Source organism: Leucopleurus acutus, assembly GCF_964270905.1.
Source record: "Leucopleurus acutus genome assembly, chromosome: 6".
NCBI classification, from domain to species: Eukaryota; Metazoa; Chordata; class Mammalia; order Artiodactyla; family Delphinidae; genus Leucopleurus; species Leucopleurus acutus.
Window position 1 is genome coordinate 10460766 of NC_139149.1, and position 16448 is coordinate 10477213.

Genomic DNA, 16448 nt, shown 5'->3' on the forward strand with positions numbered 1-16448 from the left:
AACACAACCAAGGAAGGTCAAAAGAGGATCATGCTTATAGACCTCCAAAAGGCTGGAAAGAAAAAAAAAAAGACAATCATGCTTGCAGTGTGATGGATGGTGGCTGGATGTGCATCAACTAACGGCCACTCAAGTACTCTACTCATGCAAAGAATTTGGCCGGAGAATGTTTGTTTCTCCCAGAGTTCTACCCAGAGTTAGTGTGAGGGTTAATTATCTTAAGAGCTAAATTTGTGATGTCTGTACTCCACAGTCTCTAGGCTAAGCATTTAATGTTCATTATCTCATTTAAAATGGACACGATCTATGCAAAGCCATGGAACTAGAACAGAAAGAAACACAAATAGGTAGACAACAGGTAGAACAAGAATAAAAAGAAATGAATTCATCTGTTGTGGGAAAGGACAATTTGGATGGGGAAGAACTTAGAAGTTGAGAAATTAGATACTCTGTGACCAGAAGTAGAATATAACTAAATATCCTTGAATGTAATTATCCTGGCGATCACATACACACAAAAACATAGATCACTGACAAGCTGTCGAATGCACAAAATGTTGGTAATTAAATGAACAAAAGTTAAATGTTAACTGTTCATAATATTAACTACATAAATAAATAAAATAAAATTGGCATTGTCTAAATCAGAAGGGAGTCGATCCTGCCACATCAAAACTGAGGGAAAAGTGAATAAGGAAAATTAAGCAGTTTTCCTAAGATTACATAGTTAATGTCTAAGCAAGAATTGGAACCCAGGATGTCTGACTCCAATGCCCCTACATCCAGATATTGACACACACACTTCCTCACAAGAGAAAAACTAGCATAGATCATTGTCTCAGAGAATCATAAGTACCACGTTGAAAATAAGACTTATACACAGAAAGTATCTGTGAAATACACATCATAACAAGGATGAGATTGTGTAATAGATACTGAACACGCAAGGTACTTAACTGCAGTTCGTTAATATTTATTCGCCATGCCACTTCTACTTGCCAAAAATATTTTAACAGGTTTACATTAAAACAACATGCAGAGATGAGACCCTGTGGGTCAGGGATGGAGAACATATTTTACCTATTATAGGTAAGAATGGAAGGCAAAGAAAGGAGATGAATTTCAGTTTTAGAGCCTGAGAGATCTGACTTGAAACCTATTCTACTAACAACAAGCTTGGACAAGTCACTTCACTTTTCTGGGGCTCAGTTTAATCATCAGTTTAAAAAAAAGAAGTCACAAGGCACGATCAGACATTCTGGAATAATAGACTGAAACATTTACGGCAATTGAACATAGAATTGAATTCTGAACATGCTTACGGATAAAGAGAAAGAGGAAATAGGAAGACTTGAGAAGCTTCTGTCATCTGAGAATCTTGCCCACATAATAACGTCATCACTCTTCATAGATGTGCAGAGCTGAAAAAGAACCTTGCCCAGAAGTCACATGGTTTCCTTCCTCTCTCACCCACTTAGTTTTACAAATGAGGAAACCAAGGTCTAGGAAGTAGAGGAAGGACCCAAGGCATATCTGTTAGACAAGAATGGTGAGCATATTTACTGCCCGTAACCACTATTTCTAACTAGTACTACTTAGAAGCAGGATCGTGGCTGTTGGCCATGAGAATGAGAAGAAGGAGAAGGAGAAGAAGAAGCAGAAAAAAACTGGCAACCAGGATCCCCAGTATTAATATGTTCTCTACCCCAACTCTGTATATGACTTGGGATAAATAACTTCATCGCCCTGTACTTCAGTTTTAATATGTTAGAAAGAGGAGGAAGAGAAAGTTTGCTCTCAATTCTCTCTAAAGTATTTTCCCAATTCCTAAAAATGGAAATGTTTCTTGCAGCATAAAATTGAACTCTGCTCAAACATTCCGATTCATCTTAACACTATTTCCTAAAACCAGCCCCCTGATAACCCACATGTCTCCAATGTTTAATCGAGACAAAATTACATTTTCCATAAAGTCTATAAAATAATCGAATGAAGGTTTTTGGATTTTGACTTTGAAAGCAAAAATAAAACATGATTCATATTGGTAAAAATAATAATGTTACATAAATAATTAACTGGAAACTCCAAAAATGTTGGTGCCAATATAGACAAATGTCAATAAAATAACCAAAGAAAGTAATTGCTCAATCATGCAATACTGTAGAGGGAGAAATAAAAACTGCTGATTTTGAAATGTCCACGGTGCTCAGAAGAAATGGAAATCTAATTTCTAATAATAGATGGTATACTACTGTTTCATACTAGGAAATTTTATGTACATCGTCTCCGGTACTGATAATAATCATAGATAAGAGTATAAATATAGATACTGGATATAAATATAGATATAAATGTAAGAAGGGGAGAGAAAGTAAACTTGTCCCCAGTCTCAATTCATCCAATCTTTCTGATTCCCAAAGTGGTCCACATAGCATCATTAAATCATATAAATGTGGATTTCCTTCCAAATGTACACTGATTTTTCATATCTATATATGCATCCATTGATCATACATTCATTATCAATTTTCTTATTTGTTCACTCATTAGCTCATTGTTCCAAAACCATATTCTATCTTTGGCAAGATGGAAAAGGAAGCCATGTCAGAGAGACAGTTTTTTATCTTAAAGCCACAAATATTGCAAACCCCACATTCTGGCCCTGACAGTGAACTGGTTTTAATAGTTCAACTCTTGGTCCTTTTTGATACATGCAATATACAGAAGATACAAAGGAACTACTAAGATCTCCAAAGGGTCCCCACATTTCACTTAACAGACATCACAAGCACAGTCTGAGCGACAGGAAGAAAGACGATTACTCGAAACCTAGGGTCCGTTAGCTGGCTTTCATTTCAAAGATGCCCTTTGTCCTCTCAGTATTTTCCTCCTGGGAGAGAGCAACATAAAGGCTAAAAACAAGGAGACAATTGGATATTATTTTTTCTCACGTTCTATTTTTTCCCCCACTTCCTGGGTAGCAATGCAGATTAAGCCCTGAACCCTGACAAAACATGAAAGGCCAGGGGTCAGTGCCACTCAGGAGAGGCAGCTTTGATGGTTGATATTCCTGACGCTTGGAATTGGATGGGGACAGGTGAGGTGGTCTTAGCTAGGGAAGGTCTAGGTGAAGGATTTTCAAACAAGTAAGATTCATTTTGAATAGTCTTTTAGGTGGATGGAGGGAGATCCATTCATGGACCTATATATACTTTAAATAAAATTAGACCCATGAGCTAAATGTTCAAGATGGTACATTTGGTCAGTGCACAGTGGAGATTAGTGGACACAGCTTGGATTCTGAAGCCAGAAGATCTGGATTTGTGTGCCAGCTCTACACTTCCTGGTTAAGCATCCTTGGTCAAATGATTACTTCTCTAAAGTTCAGTTTCCTCATCAGTAATACTTAAAAAAAAACAGCAATGATGCCAACTGTAGAAGGTGGTTGTAAAGATTTAAGTGAGGGGATTAGTGTGAGAAGCTCCTTTATTAACTAAATAATGACATTCAACAGAAGTCTGTGTGTACCTCTTAGATAAAGGTATATAACATCTCCAACTCAAGGAGCTCACAGATATCAGATGCTGATATTAACAACAGCATCAAAAAGAAGAAGTCTTGACTGGTCTCTTAGAGCTCTCATGGTCACTTGTATTAACACGGTTCTTACCCTGACCAGAGAGTAAGACCCACAAACACCTAAAGGGGGCAAAGGGGAGGCACTGTGAGCCTTGCCTTCTCTCTGCAGACCCATGGGGAAAACACATTCAAAAGACCCAGAACAGGAAATGCTTCCCTCTGGCAGTTCTGTGAACTTGGAGTCCCACACAAGGAAACCAGCAGAGGTTTCCCTGTAACTCAAGTCGGTCCATTTTCATGCAGAGACTGTGGAGTAAATCGTCTAAATGCTATGATTGGCAGAGCATCATAAAGTTCTCCAGGCTCCATACACCCACCTTGGCTGACCTGTCTCCAGTACCTGCCCTCCACCACAGGACATCCACCCTAAGTTCTAGTCTCTAGAGATGCATCTAGGGCTCAAGGTACCGTGAGACTTCTGGCTTTAGAAACTAGCCCATATGATGGGCATCTATGTTCTGCTCCAGCAGTAAGACTTTGGACAAGTTATATACATCTCTGAAGTTTCCTCATTGGTAAATGGGATATTTATATTAATCTTTCCATCAATGATGATATTATACTGATTCGGAATCTTGCTTTACATGGACCCATAACTTGTTGTCTGGCATGCAAAAGAGTAAAGAATCTTTATGTTCGAATTTTTCGATGACATTAAAATGAGGAAGGGGACTTCATTCCTTAGAGGGTTGGGGGTGGGAAATTCATCTGGCAAATGAGGTTAGCTAGAGGTCTGGACTGCAGTTTCTTGTAATATAGCCGCCGCTGTATATAATAAATGATTATCATCTTGTCCAATTATCTTTTCACTCTGAAATAGCCTCATGTGTCTCTATATTTATTTTCATCCCTTGCATTTCTGCAGATGTCTAAAACAGAATTTGTCGTTTAGTCCTCATAGACCCAGAAACCTAGAAAATCATTGCCCTTGATACCACGGTTTGCTACCCAGTTCATTTTCTATTCTTTCTTCTACTGTATTCAGTCCCATGATGAAAAACAGAGCCCCATCTTTCTAACTTGCTTAAAGGAATACATGTACTGAGTTACCCAAGACAAATTCTCTGCTTAAGAGAGGACTGCATTTGAAGAGTTTTTGAACTGGCAGAAACCTATTCAATTCACTAAGGATCTTAGTTATTCTAAAATTAGTTACTGTGTATTTAAAATATTTGTTTTTTTAATCAAATAGATGGTTTGCAAATAGTTTCTCTCATTCCCTAGATTGCTTTTTAATTTTGTTGACTATTTCTTTTCCTGTGCAGAAGCTTTTTAGTCTGATGTAGTCTCACTTGCTGATTTTTTTCTTTTGTTGCTTGGGCTTTTGCTGTCATAGTCAAAAAATCTTTGCCAAGACCAGTGTCAAAGGGACTTCTTCCTTATGTTTTCTTCTAGGTTTTTATGCTATTAGGTCTTCTGTTGAAGCCTTTAATCCTTTTCAAGTTAATTTTTGAGTGGTATAAGATAGGGGTCCAATTTCATTCTGCATGGGCTTTTTCATTTTCCCAACACTATTTATTGAAGAGACTGTCCTTTACCCATTGAGTATATTTGGCTCCCTTGTCAAATATCAATTGATCGTTTATATGAGGGTTTATTTCTGGGCTCTCTGTTCTGTTCTACTGGTATATGTGGCTATTTTTGTGCCAATACCATACTGTTTTACTTACTATAGCTTTGGAAAAATGGAGAGATGTTAATTAAGGGTACAAACTTGTGACTAGCAAATAAGTTCTAGATATCGAATGCACAGCATAATGATTATAGTCAACAGCACTGTATTATAAACTTCAAAGTTGCTAAGAGACTAGATCTTAACGGTTCCCACCAGAAAAAATAAAAGATAATTATGTGACATAATAGAGGTGTTAGCTAATGCTACCACGATAATCATATTGTAATATATAAATGTATCAAATCAACACATTGTACATCTTAAACTTACACAAAGTTGTATGCCAATTATATCTCATTAAAAAATAAAAATAAAATATTTGCTTTTTAAAAGCAGCATTCAGCCCAATGCACTTGCCTGAGCATAAATGATGCCATAACCCAAATCCACACAAGGCATCATGCCACCTTTAAGCATAAAGGAATTACAGGCCATAGGCCATCAAATAGCATGTGTTATAAAGGTCCAAGGCTTCATGTCAAAGATATGACAATGGGTTCTTATGAAGACTAGTAAAGCATTTCCCGTGTTGCTTTGTGAATTTAGCTTTCAAGTCTATCTCCTTACAAAGCTGAGATCTCCCAGGATGTGAAATGTATCACTCATTCTATGTATACTGTGTGATAGCCCCCAGGGTACATACACAGGAGGATAGTGCACTGCCTAACTTCTTCAAAAGTTTACCATCATTTGGGGGAAAACGTGGTATGCATGAGAATGACAGATGTCTCATGCTGTTGTAAGTACTCTTGAGATTACAAGTAAGTGGGGATGCCCAGAGTTCTGTTGGTGGCAGGGTTGGGGCTGGCGATAGACTATACACTGTTTTCCTTGAGAATGGACTGGTCAACAGAGGTCATTCATCCTTAGACCATCAGCACCTTGGCTAGCATTGAACGCCATGTAAGACTTCAGGAGATCTTCATCAAGAGGAGGCTAATCAACAGCATGTATTATGTAACGGTTCACATGTAAAAGAACTTTCAAGTGATATGATCAAAATACACGCAGTCAACAACATCATCAAGAGAAAAGCAAAAGAGGTTTCACAAAGAGTCATCATAGTAGTAATGGCAGGATATTCCAGAATATTCTATTTCCTTATCCCTGCTGTGAAATCTTTCCCCGTTGTCACCCCAGGAAAGCCCTCTAGGAACCTTCGTCCTGGAGCTCTAGTTGATCCGCCTGGTCCCTCTCGCTCTCATTTCAGAAACTGTAAATTGTTTACATACAGAGACACCATTTAACTCTCTTATTTTGGCTCTCATTCTATCCGATCGGTATTATCATTGTGATGATCATTATTATTATTAATAATAGTCATTACAGATGCTATAAGCTGTTCTATCTGTTACCATGGAGATCACCACTCAGAAGAAAGAACAAACAGGAGGAGAGTGGAAAAAGAGAGAGAGAGAGAGAGACAAGAGATAACTCTGATTAATAAAACTTCATTCTATACACATATCTGTCACTTTGCAGAGGCAGAAAAGAAACCTTCAATTTTTCTCTCACAATGCTTGGAAGGAAGTCTACAGATTGTCAATACCCAGTTTAATTGAACTTAAATCACTGTGGGGAGCTGCTTACACTCCTTTGAAAAGTGTGCCAATTCACTTATACTCCTATTGTAATAAAGCAAGTCTACAGAAAGGTCCCTGGGGTCACTTCTTGTATAGTTATCTATGTTGACAAAGTGAATTTTCTATGCCAAGGGTAAAGACAGCTTAAATAATCCTCAAAGCACTGTCTCTGCCACTCATTTACCATCCATGCCATCTCTTGTCATTTTGCATTGAGAGTTATTTAACTATTCATATGTTTGTCCCTCCTCTCCCCATTTAAATCTTCGGCAATGGCCGCTGAGTAAATATCGGCTTAGAAAGGGCTTCCATAGCCAGTAGAGGCAGATGCGATGGAGGCAAGCAAGGGCTTTGGGATCAATGGATCTGGGCTGCCAGCTCTGCCACTGACCACATTCCTGACCCCAGCAGAGACCAGGAACCTCTCTGAGCCTCAGTCTCCGCTTCTGTAAACTGGAGATACTCCACTGAGCAGTGATGCTGTGAGTGTTTAATCAAACGCACAGCGCTGAGCTGAACTCAGAGGCTGGCTCAGGGTACCCGACTAGAAATCAGAGTTGAACTGCTACAAGCCTTTTTTTTTTTTTTTTTTTTTTTTTTTTTTTTTTTTTTGTGGTATGTGGACCTCTCACTGTTGTGGCTTCTCCCGTTGTGGAGCACAGGCTCCGAATGCACAGGTTCAGCGGCCGTGGCTCACGGGCCCAGCCGCTCCAGGGCACGTGGGATCTTCCCGGACCGGGGCACGAACCCGTCTCCCCTGCATCGGCAGGCGGACTCTCAACCACTGCGCCACCAGGGAAGCCCCGCAAGCCCTTTTGAGGAAGTGATTCGGAAGGAGCAGACGCATCACTTCATTGCGGGGAAACAGATCTGGGAACCTCTGCTGAGGGGATCCGTGCCCCCTTCTCCTCAACCTTTAAAGGGAAAGAAGACAAGAGGTGGAAAGCAGTTTTCAACTTCTTTAAAAGCCTTCAGAATTCCCGCAGGAGCTATTTCCCCTCCCTTGTGGATCAGCCCAGCTGCCTAGGCGAGCATCCTCCTTGCCTGCTAAAACCACTTGCAGACGTGGCTGCTTTTAGTGTCTGGGCTTCTGCGGCTGTTAGGGGAAGGTAGCATTACCGGTTTAAGACTCCTGGTAGGGCCACCGTGCACGTTGCATTAGCTGGAAGCAGAAACCGTAGCCCCCGGGGCGCTGGAGGGGTAGGGGGTTGCGGGGAGCCCCTTTCAGCCCCTTCCGCTCCTTCACCAGCCCGCCTGGACCACACACCTGACGACTTCCAGACAAAATACTTGACCGTGATTTATTCTACTACTTCGCTCGAGCCTTTACTTTTTATGTACCTTTTTGGGGGGTTTTCTTTTCCCTTGCTTTACAATTAGCGGCATGATCAAAGAGACCTGGGAAATCTGTTTTATGATCTTGGTGGGGGTGATGTGTGGTCTTGAACAGATTTCATGTGCATTGCATGGTGCTTTGCTTCTGATTCGCTGGTTTATTCAAGGAAAACTTAACGGAAAGTCTAGTGTGTGCAGAGCACGATGTTAGGAACTGAGTAGGTTGTGGGATGAGGGGGTACCAGACTGAATGCCACCCCGGCCCTTGAGCGTAAGGTGTTCACAGCTGGTTCTGGGAAAGAAGCTCCATGGAAGCTGAAAGCTTGCAGCGGCAAATATGTGGCCAAGGGGAGCCTGTGCCCGCCTCCAAGGCAGGGGAAGGGCGGGGCGGGGTGGGGTGGGGGGTGGAAGGGGGGCTGCACATCCAAGTCACCTGATGGGAAGAGGGAGGGGCTTTTGTTGCTATGAGACATTTTTAGAGGCTTTTAGGAGCATCTTTGTGGCAGGCACTGTTTTGGTGCATGCTGAGGAAAACTCTGGGCACTGACACAGACATGAATTCACTCCCTCCGTCAGTTACTAGCAGAGTGATGCTGGAATTCTCTCCAACCTCTCTGAGCCTCTGTTTTCTCAAAATGAAAATGAGAAATAATCTCTACCTCACACTTTATCATGAGGATTAGATGAGATTGACTCTAAGACAATATATATAACCCAGTACCTGGACCACAAGTACACAGTAAATAGTAGTCCTCATCCTTCCTTTAGTAAGAGCTAAGGTAGCCAAGATGGAACTCATAGAGTAGTGAGCTGACTGCAAAGCGCTTGCCTTGGTCCTAAGAAGGGTCACCCAGCACTTATGTCACCTCTCACCAGGTCACAAAAGAAGACAAGCCTTCTGAAATGGAAGAGTCTGCTTACTCTGCTTCCACGGATCTTAGATTCTGGCTCTGGAGGTGACTGACAAAAAGAAAGCTCAAAGAGGAACATGGAATTATTTATCTTTCTTTCAGCTGATGTCCCTGCTCTGCACTTCGCCACACTATCAATTTTATTGTCAGAATGCCAGCATCATCTCCGGTGGGAAGTATTTTCTAACTCCTCCAGCATCCTGTGTTGGGCTCACTCAAGCGCTATTACTCCAACTTGTTTACTCAGACCCCCAGCTAAACTGTAAGCTATACAAGGGAAGAGAATGTCTCGTGAAGTCTTTGTATGCCTAGCACCTGGCCCACAGTAGCCATTCCCTTACCACTGAACTAAACCTTCAACAGACTACCAAGATTTTTACTGGCTTCAGTGACAGCTCTTAAAATCAACAGGAAAGTGATACATGATAGGAAATGATGCTTCAATGCACACTTGAAATTCTGCTGTGCAGCCCAGAATATCTATTACAAGTAGCAGAATTTTGGAAAACAGGTAAATTATCTATCAATAGATGTTCGATTGGACACGGTATAGTTAACTGACACAGTGAAATACTATGTAGTCATAATAAAGACCACATAAGATTTCTCTAAACCAATCTAGAATGATTTCCAGGATAGATGGAATGATTTCCAGGAATTAAGGTGCAAAAGACTACGCTACATGTTGTGCAAGAACAAAGGAGAAAAAGGGATACACAGAGGAAGGATACACTAAATGATTATCGAGAGGAGATGGGTAAGAACAGAGTGAAAGCAATATAAGTGAGAACAAGACATCCCTGGTCAACCATTGTAAATATATTTGACTTCTGTAACATTAAACTGTTTTATATATTTAAAACATAAAATTAAATCAAAAGGATGAAAAAAGGCAAACCCTAAAACTGAATATTAAGCAGATACAAAAATCTCTGTCTATATATTAGATAAAATAAACACAAGGGAGAAAAAAAATCATTCAAGTAACTTTTTTAATACTCTATTCTGTCTAGCTATACATCCTGAGGATATAGTCTAAGAACAAACTTTTAAATTCAAGTAAATCTTATACTTTACCTTGTTATTAGTAGTGCTATTGCTGATGTGATTCTGAAACTATTGGTGTATATTACAAGATAGAATAAATTAGAAAATATATTGATGCTGGGATAATTTCTCATTGTGAGAGAAGAGAAATATATATGGAAGACAGAATGATGAGAAAAGATCTAATGGTGCTGGATTTGCGTTAAAGATAAATGTATCAACTCATAATTTAAACATACACACACACATTTTTTAGCTCTGTCCACAAAAAAAGGCTGAGAAGCAATAAACAAACCTAACACCTAGATCTTAACTTTCAAATACCATTTGCTACAAAAAGGAACTAGGCTTCTTTGGGGAAATAGCTGAGTCTGGGTCTAGGCAGGGAAAGTTCAAGGTAACGTCTTGGAGCATCTTGTGCTAGAAAGCATGGAAGTGCTCCAAGATTAATGGGGTCATGCAAGAAAGACATAGGAACAGAATTAAAGGAACCATTACTAGCTAATTTGGGGACAATTTGAACATCTAATAAATATATAAATATAATAGTAACAATGTTTTAAAGCGAAATAATTTATGAGCCTCTGCTGATACAAGGGTAAATGGAGGCAAGGTGAGAAATAAAAAGCTCTGTAGACAAAAACAGCTATAAATGCAGAAGGGATAATATAATTAGAAAAACGACATTTTACAAACTCCAGTGTCATGACTTACACAGGTCAGGACTATTAACACATGGATGGAGAACAGGATACTCACATAATGTCTGCATAGAGCTCCACAGATAACGGATTGTAAATCACCTTCACAATGCAGAGATCTGGTGGAGCTGCTTTAGTCAAATGATGGAGCAGAGCAAGCCAGTCATGACACAAACTGACATCATGTGCCTTCTGATGGGAGACACCCCCCATGAGGCTTTCTGCCAAAGTATTCTAACAATGAAGAAATAACCAGGAAAAAAACAAAATGTGGAACATTTTACTTCTCAAATTTATTTTTTATTGACCTATACTTGATTTACAATGACGTGTTAGTTTCTGCTATACAGCAAAGTGATCATATACATATTTATATTATTTTTCATATTCTTTTCCATTATGGTTTATCACAGGATATTGAATATAGCTCCCTGTGCTATTCAGTAGGTCCTTGTTGTTTAGCCAGTCTATATATACTAGTTTGCATCTGCTAATCCCAAACTCCCAATCCACCCCTCCCTCACCCTACTCCCCCTGGGAACATTTTACTTAACAACTGGCTTGTACTCTTCAAAAACTTAATGTCTGTTATGAAAAGCAAACAAAACAAGATGGGTTAGGGAGCGGGCCCTTCTAGTTAAAAGAGACTAAAGGGACAGGACGATTAAATCCCACCTATGGACATTGCTTGAGATCCAAATAAAAATAGAAAAACAGACACTGCTATACAAGACACTGTAGGGACAAGATGGATTATATACCAGATAACATTCATTGAAGTGATGTTTATTTTCTGCTTATGGTTTTATTTTTGTGCTTATATAGCATAGTGTCTATTGTCGGGAGATGCAAGTGAAGTCTTCATGTTTAAATTATCACTATGTCCACAACTTGCTTTCAAATAGTTCAGAAAAAGAAAAAAAAAAAAACATTTTATATGAGGATGAAGGAAGGACAGGAAGGGGGTGGATGAGAGTAGCACAAATGTGTGCAAATGGGACAAAATTTTAATATTTGGAGAGTTTAGGTGAAAAGCCTATGGATGCTCATTTTACTATTCTTTCAACTTTTCTGTAGGTTTGGATATTTCAGAATTAAATCTTTGGGGAAATAAGATAGTGCTTGACACAGTGCTTCACATGTAGAAAAGGCTCAAAACTATCCTACTCTGCCCCGGCAAACTCGTGTGCATGCACCCTTATAAACACACACACACACACATACACACACACACACACACACACACACACACACACACACACAGAGCTAAGGACCAATGGACCAAATAATTATCCAAAAGCAAAAACTATTATCAAATTCAACCATTCACACCATGGTAGCCCATCTATATTCAAATGTAAGTATCAGTTATTGCTGTTGAATTAATTTGCAGGGGTGCTTTGAAGGCACCCGGTGTTATATATTCCTAAAATTTATTAGTTATTATTTTCATCACTGTATCCCCAGAAACACCAAGAAAACAGTGTCAAGGTTTCTGGTAATAGAGTGATGAAAATAATTAAGGCTAACACATATTGAGTATATAATGCCAGGAATTTTTTTCTTATAGTTTACAACGATTAGCTCATGTAAACCACACAACAACCTCACACATAGGTTCTGTTATTAATGGCAAAGGAGGAAGCTAAGGAACAAGGAGCCCAAATAACTCCCTAGATCACGTAACTTGACAAAACTAGGAAGTGTCAGCGCTGGGATGCAAACCAAGCACAAGTTCTTACCACCAATGCTAGATTGGATAGATGTTTGTTGATTATGTGGATTCAAGGGGGAGCCTTGAGAATGGTGATGGGCAAAGGACAGTCATAGGAGAAAGAATGAAGGCTCGGTCTAAAGAAGGAGGTGAGGAAATGACATTCCAGAAGAATAAAACTGGATAAAAAAGTCATGAGAGTTGGACAGAATACTCATAGGTGGCACGGAAAAAGCCGTGTGGAACCGTCCCCACAGACAGTCTAACCAGCAAATGTCTCTTACCAGCTTCCCTTTACAAGCAGATACAAATAGAACAAACTCTTGTGCCCGGAGCAGGAAAGGCTGATTGTCGCTCCTGAGACCTGAGTTCACCTGCTGTGAATAGTTATAAAAAAAGACTCCCAGACAAAGGGTCCCTCTGCTTCCCTTACTTCACAGAATGTGGAATCACAAGCTGCTAGTACATCTTGGGCTTTTTAAATTCTTTGGAAGGTCTAGACTGACTTTTAGTCATTATCTCTCCCCGGAATCCTGGGCTCAGAGCAAAAGTGAGCGAAAACAAGCAAGCTTTCTGGGAGACACATTTGACTCCCACTTGTTATTTCATTCTTCTGATCAAGAAGAGTGCTTGCCCAATGGTAATCTTCTATTAGAACACACAGGGGAGCCAGGAGCCCTCAAAGGAGGCAAACAGCCCTTGGTTACAAGCTCACTGCATCGCCACACCCAGACCACCTCTGAGCTCATCAAGATTGATTTTTCCTCTTTTCTCTTCTCTGCCTAGCCTAGGACACCTATCTTTCAACTTCATACCTAAGCCCTATGTCTCCAGCAAAGCCTTACTTGATCACTCCTGCCTCTGTATTCCTTCAGCATTTAGATCTTCCTATGATGATGGAGCTGGGTGATCGTGATTTCTATTTCCGGAGCTCTTAGATAATGCCAGATATTGTACTGAGCATATGAGGTATGTTGCTCATTTAATTTTATTTTAATTAATCTTTTTAATATGCATTTTAATTTTCATTTAATTGCTCATTTAATTTTATTTAATCTGCACATCAACCCACTGAGGTAAGAGTGACTGATCGTCCCCATTATGCAGATGAATAAACTGAGCCTCACAGAAGTGAACATGCCCAGGATCCCATGGCTGTTGAGTATCTACAGGATAATTGGATGAATTAAATATGGAATAGGATGGCCTAAATGGAAGGGCTTGAAGAGCTGGAAGTTAAGTATGAGGTCCTAGGGCACAAGGGTCGGTGGTTTATAGTGGCTTATACAGCACAGAACACAGGGGAGCCTCAATATATACTGGTTGTTTGGACTGTGTCCTGATCCCCACACACCAAGAGGAAGGGCTCGCCAGGTATCTGCAATAAAAATGTGCTGTGAGAAGTCCATCAAGAAGGGGTCAGGATAAGCCTTGTGTTCAGGTCTTAAGAAGAACAGCTCTTTTAGTCACTGACCAGTCCCCCCACCACCTTAGAAGTGGGGAGACGAATACGGAAGGAGACATTAAATGCTATACACTGTGCTAATCACCTTATATAGATACTTCCCAAGGTCCAGAGTCTTCAGGTGCTTGCTAAAAATGTTACTTTTGATCGCTGCCCTAAACCTACTGAATAAACATTGCTGGGAATAGGCCTCGGAAAAGGCATTTTAAACATTCATGTCAGTTCATTTTGCAGAGAAATAAAATTTAAGAACTTTTGTTTCATATAATTCTCATCGAATGCTCAGAAAATCATGAAAGATGGATATGATTATCCCAATTGATAAATGAGTAAAGTGATGCTCCAGGAAAGTATGATACAGACCTCCTTCCTTCAGGGTCACTTCCTTGAAGAGCTTTCCACTGTGGCACTGACCGATGGATGGAGGCAGCACAGGCCAGAGGAAGGGTGGACACATGGGTCTTTTTTTGTTTGCCTTAGAGCATCTGTGTCACCTGGGCTAGGAACCCAGGCACAGGAATCACAGATGTAGACCCAGCTGCTGGCTTCACTATTCGCTCCTTGCAAGAACTTGGACGAGATATTTAGCCTCTCAAAATTTCAGTGCCCTTCCCTATAAAATGGAAAGAATGGCACTTTCTTCACATGATTGCTAGAAAACCTGAACGATCTCATGGATGTAAAATGCCTAGCATGGCACCTCCAACAAATAGATGCTCAATTAAATGTTAGCTGTTTCTAGGACAAGATTCAGCTCAGAGGGCGTGTCTTCAAGCACATCTTCTCTGAGCACTGTCCCCAGTCTCCTCATATCCCTTAATTTAACCACCGTGTCCTTTGTGCTCTTTCTGCACCATCTATTGGCTTCTATTCCATCTTCCACACCAGGCGGAAAATATCTGTTTACAAAGTCTGACTCCCTTTCTGAACTGTGAGCTCCTTGAGGACAAGACAAGCATCCATTCTGAAACCTTAGGGCTTATCTCCATCAGTGCTGAAAAATTTATTTAAGTGGCTTATCCTGGATGGCCAGCTGAATAACTGACTGGCTGAATGAATAATGTAACTGAACCCATGAACAAATAATTGTGGAAATGAATAAATGAGAGAATTAAAGAATGAGTAAATAAATGAGAGTTTAATAAAGGAATTCAAGAAATGTTAGTAAAGGGGGGGTGAATTTATGAATGAGCAAATAAGTCAATGGAAATCACATTGCAGTCATTCTCCCCACTCTTGTGCTGAGACTCCTGTCCTTACCCCCTGTGGTTGGAGCCAACCGGCGTGCTAAGCTGGTGTGAAAGGCATTTCTCTAAGTGCCTGTGAAAACGCATGGCAATTCAAAGGTGACAGTGCTTTACTTTCTGGGTAATGCTACAGCTTTATGACTTAGTAGTTTTCTTTAATGGCCCAGTTTAGCAAGAGATTATGCCACCTGCTGCCAGTCCAGAGAGACCCCTTTAAAACTTGGGCCTTCCACACAAGCAGATCCACTCCCCAGCTTCACCTAAGAGACCAGCCTTCTGGAAGCTCTATGTGGTCCCCACGCCTTGGCTGACAGCATGATGTATTAAACAGGGAGACAGACATTTAAAAAAAGCTTCCCTCTTCTAAGCTGGTGAACGACCATTCTTCAGCCCCAAAGAGTCCTCTGGAAAACACTTGATTTACAGAAAGCAAATTGTCCCTCTGGAATAGAAGCAACAACACAAGGATTATTCCAACTGGATAAACTGCTAGCGAGCCACCATGCGTATGTCACCCATGAGCGAGTCTCAACTGAGAAAGGATGCTTGGCCTACCAGGGACACAGCCTGTGGTCTCCTGTCCGGATCGATCTGAACCTGCTGCCCACAGAGAAGCGACATGTTTCCAAAGGAAGGGGGAAGAAGAGAAGGAGAAACACCTACATTTTCTCCACCACTTGCTCTGTGTCAGTCACTCTCCAACATTGTTTAAATGTTAACTCATTTAACTTGACTAGATACCAATCATAAAAAGCTATTGTCATCACCCGTCATGTACAGAGGGAGAGACTGAACTACAAAGACCAGGGGCCTTGTTTGTGGCCCCTAAATAATTATAATAGATAATAACGATCATAATTTGGAGGATGTAATAAATACCAGACATTGTCCTAAGACTTTTAATTAATGCATATGAACACATTATACAACAATGTCCTTCAAAAATTGTAAGCCATGAGTAAGGAGCTTGGAGTTTGCACAGGTAGAAGGGGAAGGGGATGAGGAAGCATGGTCAGATCTGTTTTTAAAGCATCACTCTTGCTGTTGTGTGAATTATGAATCAGAGTGGGAAAGATCCGGGTGTTTTCTTACCACAAGGACATGAGATGATAAATTCTGTGGACTTGGGGG

General features: G+C 40.4%; 1 protein-coding gene across 2 annotated transcripts in view; it reads right to left on the reverse strand.

Annotated features, from left to right (window-relative positions):
- The window catches only part of CNTNAP5 (contactin associated protein family member 5), a gene marked incomplete at both ends in the record, with an annotated part of 877051 nt that overhangs the window by 243569 nt on the left and 617034 nt on the right, over nt 1-16448 (reverse strand). The gene's annotated exons all lie outside the window — the stretch shown is intronic.